The sequence below is a fragment of the Rhinatrema bivittatum genome, chromosome 1 (assembly GCF_901001135.1).
Source record: "Rhinatrema bivittatum chromosome 1, aRhiBiv1.1, whole genome shotgun sequence".
Lineage (NCBI taxonomy): Eukaryota > Metazoa > Chordata > Amphibia > Gymnophiona > Rhinatrematidae > Rhinatrema > Rhinatrema bivittatum.
Window position 1 is genome coordinate 138451547 of NC_042615.1, and position 6000 is coordinate 138457546.

The window sequence follows — 6000 nt, forward strand, 5'->3', positions numbered from 1 at the left end:
TTTGAAAATTGCTACAATAGTAGTTACATGTATGCGCATAACTCCTTTTGAAAATTACCCCCATAGCGCATCACCCTAATCTAAGACAGACCATTCCTACCATAGCCTATGGTGGTGGCAACATTATGCTATGGGGATGCTTATGAAGATCACGGGGAAAATGAAAGGTTCAAAGTACAGGCTGAACCAGGAAGAACAACTGTTCCAATCTGCCATAGACCTGGGATGGGAGAGGAGATTCACCTGTCAGCAAGACAATGATCCTAAGCACAAAACAAAAGCAAGAATGGAGTGGCTCAGCAAGAAGAAAGTAAATGACCTTGAGTGGCCCAGTCAAAATCAAGATCTCAGTCCAAAAGAAAATCTGTTGCAAGGCTTGAAGACTGCAGTTCGCACCCAGCTGCCTTAAAAGAGCTTGAGCTCTTATCAACTGCAACATCCCACTGTGTAAAGTTGGTAGATATGTTTCTCACAGGACAAGCAGGATGGTAGTCCTCACATATGGGTGACATCACAGGATGGAGCCCAATCACGGAACATTTTTGTCAAAGCTTCTAGAACTTTGACTGGCACCTACTGGGCATGCCCAGCATGACACTAAACCTGCAGCTGGCAGGGGTCCCCCTTCAGTCTTCTCTTTTCCGCGCAACAGTAGCCACACGGGTTAAGGAGCTCCACAGAGATTCCTGACAGGAATTTTCCTCATGGAATACCTAAAAACTTTCATACCCCACAGGGGTCCCTCTTTCGAATTTTTGACTCCGTGGTACTCTGGTAAGTTTTTACCCGTTTTTGGTCGATTCCCATCGAATTTGGCCCTCATGGCCTACTGGCCGTCGACCGCACCACGGCTACATTTTTCAAAGGCCATGGCGTTGGGGTTCCGTCGGTGCCCGGATAGTACTCATACCATGTCCATAACAGACCCTGATAAAGTCTGTAATGTGTCTCGGGTGCGAGCATGATGTCCTGACTTGCATCAAATGTGCCTTAACGACACCAAAAGGTTGCAAGGCCAGAATGGAGAAAATGGAACTTCTCTTCCGTTCTCAAATCCCAACGCCGTCGATTGCATTGACGTCGTCTGAACCGGCACCATCCACTTCGCGCCAGTATCGGCCACCGACCGGTGACTGTCTGGCGTCGACGACTTCTCGGCCTTCGACTACCTCTATTCCCCCTCAGGACCGAGGGGATCATATAGAGAAACGTCGGCATCGACACCGGAGGTCTCGGACCATCGATGAAGGAAAATCATCGACCTCGCCATCGTCCGAGCCACCATCGAAGAAACCCCATCCAGAAAAGGCATCGACCCTTTCTGTGAACGGGTCACCGAGGCAATCCTCACCCGGACAGGTATCGGGAGCCGCGACTCCGCCTTTAACGGTGGTCCCTCCGGCTATGCCTCTGCCTCCTTCTTCCCTTCTGGAGCCAGGGCTGCTTGCTCCAGGTCTCCATGAAGAACTGGACCAGATGGTTCAGGAGGCCATCGATAAGGCAATGCACAGACTCCAAGTTCCCCAGGCGCCGAAATCAGTGCCGGTCATGGAACCGACCATATATCCCATTCCGGCAGCATTGGCACCACTGCTCTCGAAGATGGAAGCGCTTATAGACACTTTTCCACTGATGGATCCTGGGTCACCAATGGCTCCGGTGCCTTCCCCGCTTACCCTGTCATCGGGAAGAGAAACACTGTTCCACATTCCTCCATCAGGAGTCCTGCCAATGCCGATGCGCCCATCGGCGCCACCGATCCTTCCATCGATGCCCTCGATGCCTGCAACGGTGCCTCCAGTACTTCCCTCGATGCCTTCAGAGCCTAGACCAGGACCTTCAGGAATACCATCGTCCCGTCCTTCTCAGGTTCCTAGAGGGGCAGGTGCTGATCCCTATGACACCTGGACTGACGATTCATCTCAAGACACCGATGATTTACCATCGACACCTTCTCCTACTGAAAGTAGGACGCGTTCTCCTCCAGAGAACTTGTCCTTCATAAATTTTGTGAAGGAAATGTCTGAATTGGTTCCCTTCCAATTACAGACTGAGCAAGATGATAGGCACCAAATGATGGAGCTGTTAAAATTCCTGGATGCTCCCAAGAAAATAACCTCCCTCCCTATTCTCCAGGTTCTTTTAGATCTTCTCAAAAAGAATTGGGAACACCCTGGTTCCATAGCCTCAGTCAACCGAAAGGCAGATACCACTTACTTGGTACAGTCAGCCCCAGGGTTCGAGAAACCTCAGCTGGATCACCAATTTGTGGTTGTAGAATCTGCCCAAAAGAGGACACGATGCTCAAAACCCCATTCTTCCTTCCCCCCCAGGTAAGGAGTAGAAATTCCTGGATGCCATTGGCCGGCGTGTCTTCCAGGGTTCAATGCTCATCTCTCAGATCACCTCTTACCAGCTCTATATGACCAATATAATAGGGTCTTATTCAAGTAGATACAGGACTTTGCAGAGTCCCTGCCTCAGCAATTCCAGGAACAGCTTCAAACCCTGGTACACAAGGGTTTTGAGGCAGGGAAGCATGAAATAAGATCCTCTTATGATATCTTCGACACTGCTTCCAGGGTATCTGCAGCTGCTATTTCTGCAAGAAGATGGGCGTGGCTTAAGTCTTCGGACTTGCGCCCTGAAGTACAAGACAGATTGTCTGATCTGCCTCTGCATAGGAGACAATCTGTTTGGCGAACAGATTCAATGGACGGTGGCGGAACTCAAGGAGCATCATGAGACCCTTCGCCAACTCTCTCTGATGCCTTCTGGGTATTCTTCCAAGGAATATTCAGGAAGGATACTAAAAAGTCATTCTTCCGTACAAAGAAGTCCTATCCACCACCATCTAGAACCGTTTCCACCGAGAACCCTTTCCAAAAGGCCCTGTCTCATCAACCTCGAAAACAAAAGCCGCAAGCAGCTCCTCAACCGAGCCCTGCTTCCGGCTTTTGACTCCTGCATAGAGAGCAGCAGCCAGTTGCCACTGCCTCCAATACCAGTGGGAGGTCGATTTTGCCATAATCTCTCAGGGTTATCACCTGAATTTTTTCTCCATCCCACCGGACTCCCCACCTCTGCAGACGTGGGGAACATCCGACCACTCACCACTCCTGGAACAGGAGGTCTCCCTCCTCCTCCAGTCCAGAGCAATAGAACCAGTACCCTATTCCCAACGAGGCCTAGGCTTCTATTCCCGGTACTTTCTAATCCCCAAAAAACCAGGCAGCGTTCATCCAATTCTGAACCTACGCACCCTCAACAAGTACCTCCAACGAGAAAAGTTCAAAATGGTAACCTTGGGTTCCCTCCTTCCTCTTCTGCAAAAAGGAGACTGGCTCTGCTCTCTAGACCTCCAGGACGCATAAACTCATATTGCGATAACTCCATCTCATCGCAAGTACCTGAGATTTCTGGTAGGCCTCAAGCACTATCAGTACCGAGTGCTACTATTCGGCCTGGCATCTGCACCACGAATCTTCACCAAGTGCCTCGTAGTAGTAGCAGCCTTCCTCAGGACTCAAGGTGCTCACGTCTACCCCTATCTAGACGATTAGTTGATCAGGGCTTCCACTCAGCAAACTGCTCTGTCGTCCCTACATCTTACCTTACCCACTCTGATTTCGCTAGGATTTCTAGTCAACTATGAGAAATCCTGCTTAGTTCCATCTCAAACTTTGTCCTTCATGGGGCAGACTTGGACACCCTTCAAGCAAAGGCATTTCTGCCTCAACAGCGAGCTCTCACTCTAATTTCTCTCGCACACCAACTACAATCTCAGCACCGCTCGACTGCATGCCACTTCCTCATCTTGCTGGGACACATGGCATCCTCAGTACAGGTTACCCCAATGGCCTGCTTGACCATGAGAGTCATGCAGTGGACACTAAGGTCACAATGGACTCAATCCGTCCAGCCTCTATCGACCATTGTCCACATCACGGACCCAATTCGTCAGTTTCTAGCCTGGTGGAAAAATCAGATCAATCTCCTCCAAGGCCTACCCTTCCAGGTTCCAGACCCTCAAATAATTCTCACCACCGATGCTTCCAACCTCGGCTGGGCTCATGTTGCCAATTTGCAGACACAAGGAGCTTGGTCTCCAGAGGAAGCCAAACACCAAATCAATTTCCTGGAGCTGCGAGCAATCAGATATGCTCTCAGGGGCGGATTTTAAAAGGAGCACGAATAGGCCTACTTTTGTTTGCGCTCCAGGCGCAAACAAAAGTACGCTGGATTTTAGTAGATACGCGCGGAGCCGCGCATATCTACTAAAAAACCTGGATCGGCGCGCACAAGGCTATCAATTTTGTATAGCCGGCGCGCGCCGAGCCGCGCAGCCTACCCCCGTTCCCTCCGAGGCCGCTCCGAAATCGGAGCGGCCTCGGAGGGAATCCTCTAACACCCTCCCCTCACCTTCCCCTCCCTTCCTCTACCTAACCCACCCACCCGGCCCTGTCTATACCCCCCCTTACCTTTGTTGGGGGATTTACGCCTCCCAGAGGGAGGCGTAAATCCCCGCGCGCCGCGGGCCTCCTGTGCGCCGGGCCGCGACCTGGGGCGGGTACGGAGGGCGCGGCCACGCCCCCGGACCGCCCCGGCCGTAGCCACGCCCCCGTACCCGCCCCCAAAACGCTGCCGACACGCCCCGAAAACGCCGCAACGACCGGGGACCGCCCCCGACACGCCCCCCCTCGGAGAACCCCGGGACTTACGCGAGTCCCGGGGCTCTGCGCGCGCCGGTAGGCCTATGTAAAATAGGCTTCCCGGCGCGCAGGGCCCTGCTCGCCTAAATCCGCCCGGTTTTGGGCGGATTTAGGTGAGCAGGGCTCTGAAAATCCTCCCCTCAGGGTATTTCAGGATCACCGTTCCAACCAGGTCATCCTGATTCAGACGGACAACCAGGTGGCCATGTGGTACATCAACAAACAGGGAGGGACAGGCTCCTACTTACTGTGTCAGGAAGCTGCACAGATATGGGCGGAGGCCCTCTCCCATTTGATGTACCTCAGGGCCACCTACTTGCCGGGAGTGGACAATGTGTTGGCAAACAAGCTGAGTCGTGCCTTTCAACCGCACGCGTGGTCAATATTCCAACGTTGGGGTTATCCTCACATAGACCTCTTTGCGTCAACTCAAAACCGCAAAGTAGAGAACTTTTGCTCTCTCACTCGCAGCCAACACTCTCAGCCAAGAGATGCGTTCTCCCTCTCATGGGCAACCGATCTCCTATATGCATTCCCTCCACTTCCACTTCTCTCGAAGACTCTCATGAAGTTACGTCAGGACAAGGGAAGCATGATCCTGATAGCACCTCACTGGCCTCGCCAAGTGTGGTTTCCAATACTTCAGGACCTCTCCATTCACAGGCACATTCCCTTGGGAAAGGACCCGCTTCTGATCACTCAGAACTACAGGTGCCTACACCACCCCAATCTTCAGCCTTGTCCCTGACGGCCTGGATGTTGAGAGGTTAATTCTTCAGTCACGTAACCTTTGGAAGCCAGTTTCCCGTGTCCTGATTGCTTCTCGGAAGCCTTCCACAAGAAAATCTTATCTTTACAAATGGAACAGGTTTCAATCATGGTGTTCTTCTCAATCCCTTGATCCCTTTACCTGTTTCACCACGAAGTTTCTAGACTATCTCTGGCACTTGTCATAATCAGATCTAAAAACTTCCTCCATCAGAATGCATGTCAGTGCGGTGGCTGCCTTCCATAAAGGTATTGGGGATGTTCCTATTTCAGTGCACCCCCTCGTAACACGATTTCTGTAAAGCTTGCTTCACCTCAAGCCTCCACTGCACCCTCCGGCCCCTTCTTGGGACCTCAATCTGGTTTTGGGTCAGCTAATAAAACCACCATTTGAGTCTCTCCAATCCTGTGATCTTTGCTATCTCACATGGAAAGTGATTTTTCTTTTGGCAATAACATCTGCTCACAGAGTTAGTGAATTACAGGCCCTAGTTACCTATCTGCCTTACACTAAATGTCT